Consider the following 21606-nt stretch of genomic DNA (forward strand, 5'->3'; position numbering starts at 1 on the left):
CTAATACGAGCCGTTATTTTCCACATTGGTTTAGAAAAACCTGGTGGTTTAGAGGTTCCCGGGTCATTGTTACAACTTAAGGACTTCGGGGGTTGACGATACATATAAAGTTCATCGGGGTTGGAATTAGATTTCTCTATTTTTATGCCCTTTCCCTTATTATTTTCTTTTGCCCTTTTTAAATTCAGTTGGGGTAATTTCTATAACATCATCGGAATTCTCGTCGGAATCCGATTCATCGGAGAATTGGTAATCCTCCCAATATTTTGCTTCCTTAGCGGAAACACCATTGACCATAATTAACCTTGGTCGGTTGGTTGAGGATTTTCTTTTACTTAACCGTTTTATTATTTCCCCCACCGGTTCTATTTCTTCATCCGGTTTCGATTCTTCTTCCGGTTCCGATTCTTCTTCCGGTTCCGACTCTTCTTCCGGTTCCTCTTCGGGAACTTGTGAATCAGTCCACGAATCATTCCAATTTACATTTGACTCTTCATTATTATTAGGTGAGTCAATGTGACTTGTTCTAGAGGTAGACATCTATCACATAATATCAAACGCGTTAAGAGATTAATATATCACATAATATTCACATGTTAAAAATATATAGTTTTCAACAAAATTTGTTAAGCAATCATTTTTCAAGTAAACACGGTCGAAGTCAAGACTCACTAATGCATCCTAACAAACTACATAAGACACACTAATGCAAAATTCTGGTTCTCTAAGACCAACGCTCTGATACCAACTGAAATGTCCCGTTCTTATTGATTAAAAACGTTCCATATTAATTGATTTCATTGCGAGGTTTTGACCTCTATATGAGACGTTTTTCAAAGACTGCATTCATTTTAAAACAAACCATAACCTTTATTTCATCAATAAAGGTTTAAAAGTTTTACGTAGATTATCAAATAATGATAATCTAAAATATCCTGTTTACACACGACCATTACATAATGGTTTACAATACAAATATGTTACAACAAAATAAGTTTCTTGAATGCAGTTTTTACACAATATCATACAAGCATGGACTCTAAATCTCGTCCTTATTTAAGTATGCGACAGCGGAAGCTCTTAATAATCACCTGAGAATAAACATGCTTTAAAACGTCAACAAAAATGTTGGTGAGTTATAGGTTTAACCTATATATATCAAATCATAATAATAGACCACAAGATTTCATATTTCAATACATATCCCATACATAGAGATAAAAATCATTCATATGGTGAACACCTGGTAACCGACATTAACAAGATGCATATATAAGAATATCCCCATCATTCCGGGACACCCTTCGGATATGATATAAATTTCTAAGTACTAAAGCATCCGGTACTTTAGATGGGGTTTGTTAAGCCCAATAGATCTATCTTTAGGATTCGCGTCAATTAGGGTGTCTGTTCCCTAATTCTTAGATTACCAGACTTAATAAAAAGGGGCATATTCGATTTTGATAATTCAACCATAGAATGTAGTTTCACGTACTTGTGTCTATTTTGTAAATCATTTATAAAACCTGCATGTATTCTCATCCCAAAAATATTAGATTTTAAAAGTGGGACTATAACTCACTTTCACAGATTTTTACTTCGTCGAGAAGTAAGACTTGGCCACTGTTGATTCACGAACCTATAACAATATATACATATATATTAAAGTATGTTCAAAATATATTTACAACACTTTTAATATATTTTGATGTTTTAAGTTTATTAAGTCAGCTGTCCTCGTTAGTAACCTACAACTAGTTGTCCACAGTTAGATGTACAAAAATAAATCAATAAATATTATCTTGAATCAATCCACGACCCAGTGTATACGTATCTCAGTATTGATCACAACTCAAACTATATATATTTTGGAATCAACCTCAACCCTGTATAGCTAACTCCAACATTCACATATAGAGTGTCTATGGTTGTTCCGAAATATATATAGATGTGTCGACATGATAGGTCGAAACATTGTATACGTGTCTATGGTATCTCAAGATTACATAATATACAATACAAGTTGATTAAGTTATGGTTGGAATAGATTTGTTACCAATTTTCACGTAGCTAAAATGAGAAAAATTATCCAATCTTGTTTTACCCATAACTTCTTCATTTTAAATCCGTTTTGAATGAATCAAATTTATATGGTTTCATATTGAACTGTATTTTATGAATCTAAACAGAAAAAGTATAGGTTTATAGTCGGAAAAATAAGTTACAAGTCGTTTTTGTAAAGGTAGTCATTTCAGTCGAAAGAACGACGTCTAGATGACCATTTTAGAAAACATACTTCCACTTTGAGTTTAACCATAATTTTTGGATATAGTTTCATGTTCATAATAAAAATCATTTTCTCAGAATAACAACTTTTAAATCAAAGTTTATCATAGTTTTTAATTAACTAACCCAAAACAGCCCGCGGTGTTACTACGACGGCGTAAATCCGGTTTTACTGTGTTTTTCGTGTTTCCAGGTTTTAAATCATTAAGTTAGCATATCATATAGATATAGAACATGTGTTTAGTTAATTTTAAAAGTCAAGTTAGAAGGATTAACTTTTGTTTGCGAACAAGTTTAGAATTAACTAAACTATGTTCTAGTGATTACGAGTTTAAACCTTCGAATAAGATAGTTTTATATATATGAATCGAATGATGTTATGAACATCATTACTACCTCAAGTTTAGTAGGTAAACCTACTGGAAGTGACAAGAAATGATCTAGCTTCAAAGGATCTTGGATGGCTTGAAAGTTCTTGAAGTAGGATCATGACACAAAAACAAGTTCAAGTAAGATTTTTGCTCGAATTAAGATAGTTTATAGTTATAGAAATTGAATCAAAGTTTGAATATGAATATTACCTTGAATAAGAAAGATAACCTACTGTATATAACAAAGGTTTCTTGATCTTGGATGATTACTTGGAATGGATTAGAAAGCTTGGAAGTAAATTAGTAAACTTGAAGGGATTTTTGAAGTATTCTTGAAGTGTTCTTCCTATGATGATTATAGCTTGATTCTTGAAGTGATTGTTGATGAAGATGATGATTAACTACTGGAAAAATACGTTCATAATAGTGTGGGTGTGTTGAGAGAGAATTAGAAAGAGATTTGGAAGTGAAATGAAGTGAATGATGAGTGTTAATTGGTGAGTGGGGTTAAAAGGAGTTCTAGTTAGTTGACTAGCTCATGGTAGAAGTTAAAATTGATTAGTCATACATGACATAATCAAGAGTGGAATCCCATGCTAGTTCCTATTGGTATATACCCATAGTAAGTACGTTTTGAAGCTGTGTATAATACGGGTAAGAATACGACTAGAATTCTTGATGAAAGAAAAGAATGGGAAAGTAACTGTAACCATTTTCGTTAAGTATGAGTGTTTTGATATATGTCTTGAAGTCTTCCAAAAGTATTTTAATACATCTAAATACACTACATGTATATACATTTTAACGGAGTCGTTAAGTCATCGTTAGTCGTTACATGTAAGTGTTGTTTTGAAACCTTTAAGTTAACGATCTCAATTAATGTTGTTAACCCATTGTTTATTATATCTAATGAGATGTTAAATTATTATATTATCATGATATTATGATATATTAATATATCTTAATATGATATATATACATTTAAATGTCGTTACAACGATAATCGTTACATATATGTCTCGTTTCGAAATCCTTAAGTTAGTAGTCTTGTTTATATGTATATAACTCATTGTTAATATACTTATGGAGATACTTACTTATCATAATCTCATGTTAACCATATGTATATCCATATATATATCGTCAAGTCATTTTTACAAGTTTTAACGTTCGTGAATCGCCGGTCAACTTGGTTGGTCAATTGTCTATATGAAACATATTTCAATTAATCAAGTCTTAACAAGTTTGATTGCTTAACATGTTGGAAACATTTAATCATGTAAATATCAATCTCAATTAATATATATAAACATGGAAAAGTTCGGGTCACTACAGTTTTGATGTGATAATCGGTATGGACTGGTTGAAAGAAGTGAAAGCGGAGATCGTTTGTTACAAAAATGCAATTCGCATTATACGAGAAAAAGGAAAACCCTTAATGGTGTACGGAGAAAAGGGCAACACGAAGCTACATCTTATTAGTAATTTGAAGGCACAAAAACTAATAAGAAAAGGTTGCTATGCTGTTCTAGCACACGTCGAGAAAGTACAAACTGAAGAAAAGAGCATCAATGATGTTCCCATTGCAAAAGAATTTCCCGATGTATTTCCGAAAGAATTACCGGGATTACCCCCACATCGATCCGTTGAATTTCAAATAGATCTTGTACCAGGAGCTGCACCAATAGCTCGTGCTCCTTACAGACTCGCACCCAGCGAGATGAAAGAACTACAAAGCCAATTACAAGAACTTTTAGAGCGTGGTTTCATTCGACCAAGCACATCACCGTGGGGAGCTCCTGTTTTGTTTGTCAAGAAGAAAGATGGTACATTCAGGTTGTGTATCGACTACCGAGAGTTGAACAAACTTACCATCAAGAACCGCTACCCACTACCGAGAATCGATGACTTATTTGATCAACTACAAGGCTCGTCTGTTTATTCAAAGATTGACTTACGTTCCGGGTATCATCAAATGCGGGTGAAAGAAGATGATATTCCAAAGACTGCTTTCAGAACACGTTACGGTCATTACGAGTTTATGGTCATGCCGTTTGGTTTAACTAATGCACCAGCTGTGTTCATGGACCTTATGAACCGAGTGTGTGGACCATACCTTGACAAGTTTGTCATTGTTTTCATTGATGACATACTTATTTATTCAAAGAATGACCAAGAACACGGTGAACATTTGAGAAAGGTGTTAGAAGTATTGAGGAAGGAAGAATTGTACGCTAAGTTTTCAAAGTGTGCATTTTGGTTGGAAGAAGTTCAATTCCTCGGTCACATAGTGAACAAAGAAGGTATTAAGGTGGATCCAGCAAAGATAGAAACTGTTGAAAAGTGGGAAACCCCGAAAACTCCGAAACACGTACGCCAGTTTTTATTACTAGCTGGTTACTACAGAAGGTTCATCCAAGACTTTTCCAGAATAGCAAAACCCTTGACTGCATTAACGCATAAAGGGAAGAAATTTGAATGGAATGATGAACAAGAGAAAGCGTTTCAGTTATTGAAGAAAAAGCTAACTACGGCACCTATATTGTCATTGCCTGAAGGGAATGATGATTTTGTGATTTATTGTGACGCATCAAAGCAAGGTCTCGGTTGTGTATTAATGCAACGAACGAAGGTGATTGCTTATGCATCTAGACAATTGAAGATTCACGAGCAAAATTATACGACGCATGATTTGGAATTAGGCGCGGTTGTTTTTGCATTAAAGACTTGGAGGCACTACTTATATGGGGTCAAAAGTATTATATATACTGACCACAAAAGTCTTCAACACATATTTAATCAGAAACAACTGAATATGAGGCAGCGTATGTAGTGACCCGAACTTTTCCATGTTTATATATATTAATTGAGATTGATATTTACATTATTAAATGTTTCCAACATGTTAAGCAATCAAACTTGTTAAGACTTGATTAATTGAAATAGGTTTCATATAGACAATTGACCACCCAAGTTGACCGGTGATTCACGAACGTTAAAACTTGTAAAAACTATATGATGACATATATATGGTTATATATATAGTTAACATTATATTATGATAATTAAACATATCATTAAGTATATTAACAATGAACTACATATGTAAAAACAAGACTACTAACTTAATGATTTTGAAACGAGACATATATGTAACGATTATCGTTGTAACGACATTTAATGTATATATATCATATTAAGAGATATTCGTACATCATAATATCTTGATAATATAATAATTTAAAATCTCTTTTGATATTATAAACATTGGGTTAACAACATTTAACAAGATCGTTAACCTAAAGGTTTCAAAACAACACTTACATGTAACGACTAACGATGACTTAACGACTCAGTTAAAATGTATATACATGTAGTGTTTTAATATGTATTTATACACTTTTGAAAGACTTCAATACACTTATCAAAATACTTCTACTTAACAAAAATGCTTACAATTACATTCTCGTTCAGTTTCATCAACAATTCTACTCGTATGCACCCGTATTCGTACTCGTACAATACACAGCTTTTAGATGTATGTACTATTGGTATATACACTCCAATGATCAGCTCTTAGCAGCCCATGTGAGTCACCTAACACATGTGGGAACCATCATTTGGCAACTAGCATGAAATATCTCATAAAATTACAAAAATATGAGTAATCATTCATGACTTATTTACATGAAAACAAAATTACATATCCTTTATATCTAATCCATACACCAACGACCAAAAACACCTACAAACACTTTCATTCTTCAATTTTCTTCATCTAATTGATCTCTCTCAAGTTCTATCTTCAAGTTCTAAGTGTTCTTCATAAATTCCAAAAGTTTTAGTTTCATAAAATCAAGAATACTTTCAAGTTTGCTAGCTCACTTCCAATCTTGTAAGGTGATCATCCAACCTCAAGAAATCTTTGTTTCTTACAGTAGGTTATCATTCTAATACAAGGTAATAATCATATTCAAACTTTGGTTCAATTTCTATAACTATAACAATCTTATTTCAAGTGATGATCTTACTTGAACTTGTTTTCGTGTCATGATTCTGCTTCAAGAACTTCGAGCCATCCAAGGATCCATTGAAGCTAGATCTATTTTTCTATTTTCCAGTAGGTTTATCCAAGGAACTTAAGGTAGTAATGATGTTCATAACATCATTCGATTCATACATATAAAGCTATCTTATTCGAAGGTTTAAACTTGTAATCACTAGAACATAGTTTAGTTAATTCTAAACTTGTTCGCAAACAAAAGTTAATCCTTCTAACTTGACTTTTAGAATCAACTAAACACATGTTCTATATCTATATGATATGCTAACTTAATGATTTAAAACCTGGAAACACGAAAAACACCGTAAAACCGGATTTACGCCGTCGTAGTAACACCGCGGGCGGTTTTGGGTTAGTTAATTAAAAACTATGATAAACTTTGATTTAAAAGTTGTTATTCTGAGAAAATGATTTTTATTATGAACATGAAACTATATCCAAAAATTATGGTTAAACTCAAAGTGGAAGTATGTTTTCTAAAATGGTCATCTAGACGTCGTTCTTTCGACTGAAATGACTACCTTTACAAAAACGACTTGTAACTTATTTTTCCGACTATAAACCTATACTTTTTCTGTTTAGATTCATAAAATAGAGTTCAATATGAAACCATAGCAATTTGATTCACTCAAAACGGATTTAAAATGAAGAAGTTATGGGTAAAACAAGATTGGATAATTTTTCTCATTTTAGCTACGTGAAAATTTGTAACAAATCTATTCCAACCATAACTTAATCAACTTGTATTGTATATTATGTAATCTTGAGATACCATAGACACGTATACAATGTTTCGACCTATCATGTCGACACATCTATATATATTTCGGAACAACCATAGACACTCTATATGTGAATGTTGGAGTTAGCTATACAGGGTTGAGGTTGATTCCAAAATATATATAGTTTGAGTTGTGATCAATACTGAGATACGTATACACTGGGTCGTGGATTGATTCAAGATAATATTTATCGATTTATTTCTGTACATCTAACTGTGGACAACTAGTTGTAGGGTACTAACGAGGACAGCTGACTTAATAAACTTAAAACATCAAAATATATAAAAAGTGTTGTAAATATATTTTGAACATACTTTGATATATATGTATATATTGTTATAGGTTCGTGAATCAACCAGTGGCCAAGTTTTACTTCCCGACGAAGTAAAAATCTGTGAAAGTGAGTTATAGTCCCACTTTTAAAATCTAATATTTTTGGGATGAGAATACATGCAGGTTTTATAAATGATTTACAAAATAGACACAAGTACGTGAAACTACATTCTATGGTTGAATTATCGAAATCGAATATACCCCTTTTTATTAAGTCTGGTAATCTAAGAATTAGGGAACAGACACCCTAATTGACGCGAATCCTAAAGATAGATCTATTGGGCCTAACAAACCCCATCCAAAGTACCGGATGCTTTAGTACTTCGAAATTTATATCATATCCGAAGGGTGTCCCGGAATGATGGGGATATTCTTATATATGCATCTTGTTATTGTCGGTTACCAGGTGTTCACCATATGAATGATTTTTATCTCTATGTATGGGATGTGTATTGAAATATGAAATCTTGTGGTCTATTGTTACGATTTGATATATATAGGTTAAACCTATAACTCACCAACATTTTTGTTGACGTTTAAAGCATGTTTATTCTCAGGTGAATATTAAGAGCTTCCGCTGTTGCATACTAAAATAAGGACAAGATTTGGAGTCCATGTTTGTATGATATTGTGTAAAAACTGCATTCAAGAAACTGATTTCGATGTAACATATTTGTATTGTAAACCATTATGTAATGGTCGTGTGTAAACAGGATATTTTAGATTATCATTATTTGATAATCTACGTAAAGCTTTTTTTAAACCTTTATTTATGAAATAAAGGTTATGGTTTGTTTTAAAAATGAATGCAGTCTTTGAAAAACGTCTCATATAGAGGTCAAAACCTCGCAACGAAATCAATTAATATGGAACGTTTTTAATCAATAAGAACGGGACATTTCAGTTGGTATCCGAGCGTTGGTCTTAGAGAACCAGAAAATTTGCATTAGTGTGTCTTATCGAGTTGTTAGGATGCATTAGTGAGTCTGGACTTCGACCGTGTTTTCTTTAAAAATGATTGCTTAACATTTTTGTTGGAAACTATATATTTTTAACATATGAATATTATGTGATATATTAATCTCTTAACGTGTTTGATATTATGTGATAGATGTCTACCTCTAGAACAAGTCCCATTGACTCACCTAATAATAATGAAGAGTCAAATGTAAATTGGAATGATTTGTGGACTGATTCACAAGTTCCCGAAGAGGAACCGGAAGAAGAGTCGGAACCGGAAGAAGAATCGGAACCGGAAGAAGAATCGGAACCGGATGAAGAAATAGAACCGGTGGGGGAAATAATAAAACGGTTAAGTAAAAGAAAATCCTTAACCAACCGACCAAAGTTAATTATGGTCAATGGTGTTTCCGCCAAGGAAGCAAAATATTGGGAGGATTACCAATTCTCCGATGAATCGGATTCCGACAAGAATTCCGATGATGTTATAGAAATTACCCCAACTGAATTTAAAAAGGCAAAAGAAAATAATAAGGGAAAGGGCATAAAAATAGAGAAATCTAATTCCAACCCCGATGAACTTTATATGTATCGTCAACCCCCGAAGTCCTTAAGTTGTAACAATGACCCGGGAACCTCTAAACCACCAGGTTTTTCTAAACCAATGTGGACAACGACGGCTCGTATTAGGGGAACATCATATATCCCTAGAAACTTGGCAAAACGAACCAAAACCGAAGAAGAAGAAACGAGCGAGTCGGAATAAGATAGTTGTATTCGTGTGGTGTAATATATGGAATATAGTGTTCTTATGCTTTATGATATATGTAAAAATTGCTTGTATTAATAAGTATTTTTTTTATGAATCTAACTCTTGTCTATTTTACAGTTTAAAAACACAAAATGGATAGACAACCCAATATTTTAAGAGACCTACCCGGAGACATGATTGATGAAATCTTGTCTAGAGTCGGCCAGAATTCCTCGGCACAACTATTTAAGGCGAGATCAGTTTGTAAGACATTCGAAGAATGTTCCAAGAATGTCTTGGTTTATAAGAGACTTTCGTTTGAAAGATGGGGGATATCACATTGGGAAACCCATAAGTTACGATGTGTTTACTTTGACGCATATATTGCGGGGAACCCAAATGCTATTTTACGCAACGGGTTAAGAAATTATTTTGACTCAATATATCCGAATATTGGACTTCGTGATTTAGAAAAAGCGGCTAACATGCAACATAAAGAAGCATGTTATGCTTACGGATTAGTAATGTTTGCTTCTCACCAAAGTGAGAACAAGAACATCGGGCTACAACTATTAAACAAAACGTCCCCACAAGTGACGGAGTCGGTAATTGGAGTAAGAAATGAGGTTTTTAGATTATTACGGGACTGTTGGACATTACGTAACCCTCGTCCCTTTGATGACGTTACAACACGCTGTCTTATCAACGGCCATAACGGTTATGTTGCACAAGACCAAGGATGGGAAGTAGTCCTAGTAAAACCAGAATGCATGACTTGTTTCTGGACGTATGAATTACGTGTCTTTATTGCCTTTGCTGAACGACTTGTGTACTAGCTAGAATTGTCTTCACAACTATCTTGTATCAAAGTTATTGTGTGCTATATTTCATGCTTTATGTAAAATAAGCGGTATTGTAAGTTTGTAAAATATTGTATAAAAGTTTGAACGCGAAATATTATTATAATCAGTTTTTCATATAGAATTGTAGTAGTTGAATTGTATATTAGCTACTAAGTATGAACTTAACGGGTAGGTACTACCCGAATTTAAACTTATAAAACGCTAATATGAAGAAAAAGCTTTTATAAATGAGTTCATATTATGCTACGAAATACTATTAACTACTCTTAATATTCTGTATGATTAACTTGTTCCATTTAACTATTTTGAAGGAAATGGCACCGACTACTCGACACACCGTGAATATGAATGAAGAGGAATTCCGTACTTTTCTAGCTTCAAACATAGCCGCAGTACAGGCTGCGCTACATACCAACAATAACCTTGGATCTAGCAGTACAGGAAATCGTGTAGGATGCACCTACAAAGAATTCACTGCCTGCAAACCTTTGGAATTTGATGGAACCGAAGGACCGATCGGATTGAAACGGTGGACCGAGAAGGTTGAATCGGTGTTTGCCATAAGTAAGTGTACTGAAGAGGACAAAGTGAAGTACGCTACGCATACCTTCACAGGTTCTGCGTTAACATGGTGGAATACCTATCTAGAGCAAGTGGGACAAGATGATGCGTACGCACTACCGTGGTCAGCATTCAAGCACTTGATGAACGAGAAGTACCGTCCCAGAACTGAGGTCAATAAGCTCAAGACAGAACTTAGAGGGTTACGAACCCAAGGATTTGATATTACCACGTACGAAAGACGATTCACAGAATTGTGCCTATTGTGTCCGGGAGCATTCGAAGATGAGGAAGAGAAGATCGACGCGTTTGTGAAAGGATTACCGGAAAGAATCCAAGAAGATATAAGTTCACACGAGCCCGCCTCCATACAACAGGCATGTAGAATGGCTCACAAACTAGTGAACCAGATTGAAGAAAGAATTAAAGAACAGACTGCTGAAGAGGCCAATGTGAAGCAAGTCAAAAGAAAGTGGGAGGAAAACGGTGATAAGAATCACCAATACAACAACAACAGCAATTACAACAATAATCGCAACAATTATCCCAACAATCGCAACATCAATCGCAACTACAACAAACGGCCCAACAACAACAACAACAACAACAACAACTACAACAATCATCCCAACAACAATAATAACCGCAACAACAACAACAATCAGAAGCAACTATGCCAAAGGTGTGAAAAGAATCACTCGGGGTTCTGCACCAAATTTTGCAACAAGTGTAAAAGAAATGGTCATAGCGCGGCGAAGTGTGAGGTCTACGGACCAGGGGTTAATAGAACGAAAGGAACAAATGGTGTCGGAACGAGTAATGGCGGAGCAAGTAGTGTCGGAGCAAGTTATGCCAATGTAGTTTGTTATAAATGTGGAAAACCAGGCCACATTATTAGAAATTGCCCGAACCAGGAGAACACGAATGGACAAGGCCGTGGAAGAGTTTTCAATATTAATGCGGTAGAGGCACAGGAAGACCCGGAGCTTGTTACGGGTACGTTTCTTATTGACAATAAATCTGCTTACGTTTTATTTGATTCGGGTGCGGATAGAAGCTATATGAGTAGAGATTTTTGTGCTAAATTAAGTTGTCCATTGACGCCTTTGGATAGTAAATTTTTACTCGAATTAGCAAATGGTAAATTAATTTCAGCAGATAATATATGTCGGAATCGAGAAATTAAACTGGTTAGCGAAACATTTAAGATTGATTTGATACCAGTAGAGTTAGGGAGTTTTGATGTGATAATCGGTATGGATTGGTTGAAAGAAGTGAAAGCGGAGATCGTTTGTTACAAAAATGCAATTCGCATTATACGAGAAAAAGGAAAACCCTTAATGGTGTACGGAGAAAAGGGCAACACGAAGCTACATCTTATTAGTAATTTGAAGGCACAAAAACTAATAAGAAAAGGTTGCTATGCTGTTCTAGCACACGTCGAGAAAGTACAAACTGAAGAAAAGAGCATCAATGATGTTCCCATTGCAAAAGAATTTCCCGATGTATTTCCGAAAGAATTACCGGGATTACCCCCACATCGATCCGTTGAATTTCAAATAGATCTTGTACCAGGAGCTGCACCAATAGCTCGTGCTCCTTACAGACTCGCACCCAGCGAGATGAAAGAACTGCAAAGCCAATTACAAGAACTTTTAGAGCGTGGTTTCATTCGACCAAGCACATCACCGTGGGGAGCTCCTGTTTTGTTTGTCAAGAAGAAAGATGGTACATTCAGGTTGTGTATCGACTACCGAGAGTTGAACAAACTTACCATCAAGAACCGCTACCCACTACCGAGAATCGACGACTTATTTGATCAACTACAAGGCTCGTCTGTTTATTCAAAGATTGACTTACGTTCCGGGTATCATCAAATGCGGGTGAAAGAAGATGATATTCCAAAGACTGCTTTCAGAACACGTTACGGTCATTACGAGTTTATGGTCATGCCGTTTGGTTTAACTAATGCACCAGCTGTGTTCATGGACCTTATGAACCGAGTGTGTGGACCATACCTTGACAAGTTTGTCATTGTTTTCATTGATGACATACTTATTTACTCAAAGAATGACCAAGAACACGGTGAACATTTGAGAAAGGTGTTAGAAGTATTGAGGAAGGAAGAATTGTACGCTAAGTTTTCAAAGTGTGCATTTTGGTTGGAAGAAGTTCAATTCCTCGGTCACATAGTGAACAAAGAAGGTATTAAGGTGGATCCGGCAAAGATAGAAACTGTTGAAAAGTGGGAAACCCCGAAAACTCCGAAACACATACGCCAGTTTTTAGGACTAGCTGGTTACTACAGAAGGTTCATCCAAGACTTTTCCAGAATAGCAAAACCCTTGACTGCATTAACGCATAAAGGGAAGAAATTTGAATGGAATGATGAACAAGAGAAAGCGTTTCAGTTATTGAAGAAAAAGCTAACTACGGCTCCTATATTGTCATTGCCTGAAGGGAATGATGATTTTGTGATTTATTGTGATGCATCAAAGCAAGGTCTCGGTTGTGTATTAATGCAACGAACGAAGGTGATTGCTTATGCGTCTAGACAATTGAAGATTCACGAACAAAATTATACGACGCATGATTTGGAATTAGGCGCGGTTGTTTTTGCATTAAAGACTTGGAGACACTACTTATATGGGGTCAAAAGTATTATATATACCGACCACAAAAGTCTTCAACACATATATAATCAGAAACAACTGAATATGAGGCAGCGTAGGTGGATTGAATTGTTGAATGATTACGACTTTGAGATTCGTTACCACCCGGGGAAGGCAAATGTGGTAGCCGATGCCTTGAGCAGGAAGGACAGAGAACCCATTCGAGTAAAATCTATGAATATAATGATTCATAATAACATTACTACTCAAATAAAGGAGGCGCAACAAGGAGTTTTAAAAGAGGGAAATTTAAAGGATGAAATACCCAAAGGATCGGAGAAGCATCTTAATATTCGGGAAGACGGAACCCGGTATAGGGCTGAAAGGATTTGGGTACCAAAATTTGGAGATATGAGAGAAATGGTACTTAGAGAAGCTCATAAAACCAGATACTCAATACATCCTGGAACGGGGAAGATGTACAAGGATCTCAAGAAACATTTTTGGTGGCCGGGTATGAAAGCCGATGTTGCTAAATACGTAGGAGAATGTTTGACGTGTTCTAAGGTCAAAGCTGAGCATCAGAAACCATCAGGTCTACTTCAACAACCCGAAATCCCGGAATGGAAATGGGAAAACATTACCATGGATTTCATCACTAAATTGCCAAGGACTGCAAGTGGTTTTGATACTATTTGGGTAATAGTTGATCGTCTCACCAAATCAGCACACTTCCTACCAATAAGAGAAGATGACAAGATGGAGAAGTTAGCACGACTGTATTTGAAGGAAGTCGTCTCTAGACATGGAATACCAATCTCTATTATCTCTGATAGGGATGGCAGATTTATTTCAAGATTCTGGCAGACATTACAGCAAGCATTAGGAACTCGTCTAGACATGAGTACTGCCTATCATCCACAAACTGATGGGCAGAGTGAAAGGACGATACAAACGCTTGAAGACATGCTACGAGCATGTGTTATTGATTTCGGAAACAGTTGGGATCGACATCTACCGTTAGCAGAATTTTCCTACAAAAACAGCTACCATTCAAGCATTGAGATGGCGCCGTTTGAAGCACTTTATGGTAGAAAGTGCAGGTCTCCGATTTGTTGGAGTGAAGTGGGGGATAGACAGATTACGGGTCCGGAGATTATACAAGAAACTACCGAGAAGATCATCCAAATTCAACAACGGTTGAAAACCGCCCAAAGTCGACAAAAGAGCTACGCTGACATTAAAAGAAAAGATATAGAATTTGAAATTGGAGAGATGGTCATGCTTAAAGTTGCACCTTGGAAAGGCGTTGTTCGATTTGGTAAACGAGGGAAATTAAATCCAAGGTATATTGGACCATTCAAGATTATTGATCGTGTCGGACCAGTAGCTTACCGACTAGAGTTACCTCAACAACTCGCGGCTGTACATAACACTTTCCACGTCTCGAATTTGAAGAAATGTTTTGCTAAAGAAGATCTCACTATTCCGTTAGATGAAATCCAAATCAACGAAAAACTTCAATTCATCGAAGAACCCGTCGAAATAATGGATCGTGAGGTTAAAAGACTTAAGCAAAACAAGATACCAATTGTTAAGGTTCGATGGAATGCTCGTAGAGGACCCGAGTTCACCTGGGAGCGTGAAGATCAGATGAAGAAGAAATACCCGCATCTATTTCCAGAAGATTCGTCAACACCTTCAACAGCTTAAAATTTCGGGACGAAATTTATTTAACGGGTAGGTACTGTAGTGACCCGAACTTTTCCATGTTTATATATATTAATTGAGATTGATATTTACATTATTAAATGTTTCCAACATGTTAAGCAATCAAACTTGTTAAGACTTGATTAATTGAAATAGGTTTCATATAGACAATTGACCACCCAAGTTGACCGGTGATTCACGAACGTTAAAACTTGTAAAAACTATATGATGACATATATATGGTTATATATATAGTTAACATTATATTATGATAATTAAACATATCATTAAGTATATTAACAATGAACTACATATGTAAAAACAAGACTACTAACTTAATGATTTTGAAACGAGACATATATGTAACGATTATCGTTGTAACGACATTTAATGTATATATATCATATTAAGAGATATTCGTACATCATAATATCTTGATAATATAATAATTTAAAATCTCTTTTGATATTATAAACATTGGGTTAACAACATTTAACAAGATCGTTAACCTAAAGGTTTCAAAACAACACTTACATGTAACGACTAACGATGACTTAACGACTCAGTTAAAATGTATATACATGTAGTGTTTTAATATGTATTTATACACTTTTGAAAGACTTCAATACACTTATCAAAATACTTCTACTTAACAAAAATGCTTACAATTACATTCTCGTTCAGTTTCATCAACAATTCTACTCGTATGCACCCGTATTCGTACTCGTACAATACACAGCTTTTAGATGTATGTACTATTGGTATATACACTCCAATGATCAGCTCTTAGCAGCCCATGTGAGTCACCTAACACATGTGGGAACCATCATTTGGCAACTAGCATGAAATATCTCATAAAATTACAAAAATATGAGTAATCATTCATGACTTATTTACATGAAAACAAAATTACATATCCTTTATATCTAATCCATACACCAACGACCAAAAACACCTACAAACACTTTCATTCTTCAATTTTCTTCATCTAATTGATCTCTCTCAAGTTCTATCTTCAAGTTCTAAGTGTTCTTCATAAATTCCAAAAGTTTTAGTTTCATAAAATCAAGAATACTTTCAAGTTTGCTAGCTCACTTCCAATCTTGTAAGGTGATCATCCAACCTCAAGAAATCTTTGTTTCTTACAGTAGGTTATCATTCTAATACAAGGTAATAATCATATTCAAACTTTGGTTCAATTTCTATAACTATAACAATCTTATTTCAAGTGATGATCTTACTTGAACTTGTTTTCGTGTCATGATTCTGCTTCAAGAACTTCGAGCCATCCAAGGATCCATTGAAGCTAGATCTATTTTTCTATTTTCCAGTAGGTTTATCCAAGGAACTTAAGGTAGTAATGATGTTCATAACATCATTCGATTCATACATATAAAGCTATCTTATTCGAAGGTTTAAACTTGTAATCACTAGAACATAGTTTAGTTAATTCTAAACTTGTTCGCAAACAAAAGTTAATCCTTCTAACTTGACTTTTAGAATCAACTAAACACATGTTCTATATCTATATGATATGCTAACTTAATGATTTAAAACCTGGAAACACGAAAAACACCGTAAAACCGGATTTACGCCGTCGTAGTAACACCGCGGGCTGTTTTGGGTTAGTTAATTAAAAACTATGATAAACTTTGATTTAAAAGTTGTTATTCTGAGAAAATGATTTTTATTATGAACATGAAACTATATCCAAAAATTATGGTTAAACTCAAAGTGGAAGTATGTTTTCTAAAATGGTCATCTAGACGTCGTTCTTTCGACTGAAATGACTACCTTTACAAAAACGACTTGTAACTTATTTTTCCGACTATAAACCTATACTTTTTCTGTTTAGATTCATAAAATAGAGTTCAATATGAAACCATAGCAATTTGATTCACTCAAAACGGATTTAAAATGAAGAAGTTATGGGTAAAACAAGATTGGATAATTTTTCTCATTTTAGCTACGTGAAAATTTGTAACAAATCTATTCCAACCATAACTTAATCAACTTGTATTGTATATTATGTAATCTTGAGATACCATAGACACGTATACAATGTTTCGACCTATCATGTCGACACATCTATATATATTTCGGAACAACCATAGACACTCTATATGTGAATGTTGGAGTTAGCTATACAGGGTTGAGGTTGATTCCAAAATATATATAGTTTGAGTTGTGATCAATACTGAGATACGTATACACTGGGTCGTGGATTGATTCAAGATAATATTTATCGATTTATTTCTGTACATCTAACTGTGGACAACTAGTTGTAGGGTACTAACGAGGACAGCTGACTTAATAAACTTAAAACATCAAAATATATAAAAAGTGTTGTAAATATATTTTGAACATACTTTGATATATATGTATATATTGTTATAGGTTCGTGAATCAACCAGTGGCCAAGTTTTACTTCCCGACGAAGTAAAAATCTGTGAAAGTGAGTTATAGTCCCACTTTTAAAATCTAATATTTTTGGGATGAGAATACATGCAGGTTTTATAAATGATTTACAAAATAGACACAAGTACGTGAAACTACATTCTATGGTTGAATTATCGAAATCGAATATACCCCTTTTTATTAAGTCTGGTAATCTAAGAATTAGGGAACAGACACCCTAATTGACGCGAATCCTAAAGATAGATCTATTGGGCCTAACAAACCCCATCCAAAGTACCGGATGCTTTAGTACTTCGAAATTTATATCATATCCGAAGGGTGTCCCGGAATGATGGGGATATTCTTATATATGCATCTTGTTATTGTCGGTTACCAGGTGTTCACCATATGAATGATTTTTATCTCTATGTATGGGATGTGTATTGAAATATGAAATCTTGTGGTCTATTGTTACGATTTGATATATATAGGTTAAACCTATAACTCACCAACATTTTTGTTGACGTTTAAAGCATGTTTATTCTCAGGTGAATATTAAGAGCTTCCGCTGTTGCATACTAAAATAAGGACAAGATTTGGAGTCCATGTTTGTATGATATTGTGTAAAAACTGCATTCAAGAAACTGATTTCGATGTAACATATTTGTATTGTAAACCATTATGTAATGGTCGTGTGTAAACAGGATATTTTAGATTATCATTATTTGATAATCTACGTAAAGCTTTTTTTAAACCTTTATTTATGAAATAAAGGTTATGGTTTGTTTTAAAAATGAATGCAGTCTTTGAAAAACGTCTCATATAGAGGTCAAAACCTCGCAACGAAATCAATTAATATGGAACGTTTTTAATCAATAAGAACGGGACATTTCAGCGTAGGTGGATTGAATTGTTGAATGATTACGACTTTGAGATTCGTTACCACCCGGGGAAGGCAAATGTGGTAGCCGATGCCTTGAGCAGGAAGGACAGAGAACCCATTCGAGTAAAATCTATGAATATAATGATTCATAATAACCTTACTACTCAAATAAAGGAGGCGCAACAAGGAGTTTTAAAAGAGGGAAATTTAAAGGATGAAATACCCAAAGGATCGGAGAAGCATCTTAATATTCGGGAAGACGGAACCCGGTATAGGGCTGAAAGGATTTGGGTACCAAAATTTGGAGATATGAGAGAAATGGTACTTAGGGAAGCTCATAAAACCAGATACTCAATACATCCTGGAACGGGGAAGATGTACAAGGATCTCAAGAAACATTTTTGGTGGCCGGGTATGAAAGCCGATGTTGCTAAATACGTAGGAGAATGTTTGACGTGTTCTAAGGTCAAAGCTGAGCATCAGAAACCATCAGGTCTACTTCAACAACCCGGAATGGAAATGGGAAAACATTACCATGGATTTCATCACTAAATTGCCAAGGACTGCAAGTGGTTTTGATACTATTTGGGTAATAGTTGATCGTCTCACCAAATCCGCACACTTCCTACCAATAAGAGAAGATGATAAGATGGAGAAGTTAGCACGACTGTATTTGAAGGAAGTCGTCTCCAGACATGGAATACCAATCTCTATTATCTCTGATAGGGATGGCAGATTTATTTCAAGATTCTGGCAGACATTACAGCAAGCATTAGGAACTCGTCTAGACATGAGTACCGCCTATCATCCACAAACTGATGGGCAGAGCGAAAGGACGATACAAACGCTTGAAGATATGCTACGAGCATGTGTTATTGATTTCGGAAACAGTTGGGATCGACATCTACCGTTAGCAGAATTTTCCTACAACAACAGCTACCATTCAAGCATTGAGATGGCGCCGTTTGAAGCACTTTATGGTAGAAAGTGCAGGTCTCCGATTTGTTGGAGTGAAGTGGGGGATAGACAGATTACGGGTCCGGAGATTATACAAGAAACTACCGAGAAGATCATCCAAATTCAACAACGGTTGAAAACCGCCCAAAGTCGACAAAAGAGCTACGCTGACATTAAAAGAAAATATATAGAATTTGAAATTGGAGAGATGGTCATGCTTAAAGTTGCACCTTGGAAAGGCGTTTTTCGATTTGGTAAACGAGGGAAATTAAATCCAAGGTATATTGGACCATTCAAGATTATTGATCGTGTCGGACCAGTAGCTTACCGACTTGAGTTACCTCAACAACTCGCGGCTGTACATAACACTTTCCATGTCTCGAATTTGAAGAAATGTTTTGCTAAAGAAGATCTCACTATTCCGTTAGATGAAATCCAAATCAACGAAAAACTTCAATTCATCGAAGAACCCGTCGAAATAATGGATCGTGAGGTTAAAAGACTTAAGCAAAACAAGATACCAATTGTTAAGGTTCGATGGAATGCTCGTAGAGGACCCGAGTTCACCTGGGAGCGTGAAGATCAGATGAAGAAGAAATACCCGCATCTATTTCCAGAAGATTCGTTAACACCTTCAACAGCTTAAAATTTCGGGACGAAATTTATTTAACGGGTAGGTACTGTAGTGACCCGAACTTTTCCATGTTTATATATATTAATTGAGATTGATATTTACATGATTAAATGTTTCCAACATGTTAAGCAATCAAACTTGTTAAGACTTGATTAATTGAAATATGTTTCATATAGACAATTGACCACCCAAGTTGACCGGTGATTCACGAACGTTAAAACTTGTAAAAACTATATGATGACATATATATGGATATATATATATAGTTAACATGATACTATGATAAGTAAACATATCATTAAGTATATTAACAATGAACTACATATGTAAAAACAAGACTACTAACTTAATGATTTTTAAACGAGACATATATGTAACGATTATCGTTGTAAAGACATTTAATGTATATATATCATATTAAGAGATATTCATACATGATAATATCATGATAATATAATAATTTAAAATCTCATTTGATATTATAAACATTGGGTTAACAACATTTAACAAGATCGTTAACCTAAAGGTTTCAAAACAACACTTACATGTAACGACTAACGATGACTTAACGACTCAGTTAAAATGTATATACATGTAGTGTTTTAATATGTATTTATACACTTTTGAAAGACTTCAATACACTTATCAAAATACTTCTACTTAACAAAAATGCTTACAATTACATCCTCGTTCAGTTTCATCAACAATTCTACTCGTATGCACCCGTATTCGTACTCGTACAATACACAGCTTTTAGATGTATGTACTATTGGTATATACACTCCAATGATCAGCTCTTAGCAGCCCATGTGAGTCACTTAACACATGTGGGAACCATCATTTGGCAACTAGCATGAAATATCTCATAAAATTACAAAAATATGAGTAATCATTCATGACTTATTTACATGAAAACAAAATTACATATCCTTTATATCTAATCCATACACCAATGACCAAAAACACCTACAAACACTTTCATTCTTCAATTTTCTTCATCTAATTGATCTCTCTCAAGTTCTATCTTCAAGTTCTAAGTGTTCTTCATAAATTCCAAAAGTTCTAGTTTCATAAAATCAAGAATACTTTCAAGTTTGCTAGCTCACTTCCAATCTTGTAAGGTGATCATCTAACCTCAAGAAATCTTTGTTTCTTACAGTAGGTTATCATTCTAATACACGGTAATAATCATATTCAAACTTTGGTTCAATTTCTATAACTATAACAATCTTATTTCAAGTGATGATCTTACTTGAACTTGTTTTCGTGTCATGATTCTGCTTCAAGAACTTCGAGCCATCCAAGGATCCGTTGAAGCTAGATCCATTTTTCTCTTTTCCAGTAGGTTTATCCAAGGAACTTAAGGTAGTAATGATGTTCATAACATCATTCGATTCATACATATAAAGCTATCTTATTCGAAGGTTTAAACTTGTAATCACT

Source organism: Rutidosis leptorrhynchoides, chromosome 7 (genome assembly GCF_046630445.1).
Source record: "Rutidosis leptorrhynchoides isolate AG116_Rl617_1_P2 chromosome 7, CSIRO_AGI_Rlap_v1, whole genome shotgun sequence".
Lineage (NCBI taxonomy): Eukaryota > Viridiplantae > Streptophyta > Magnoliopsida > Asterales > Asteraceae > Rutidosis > Rutidosis leptorrhynchoides.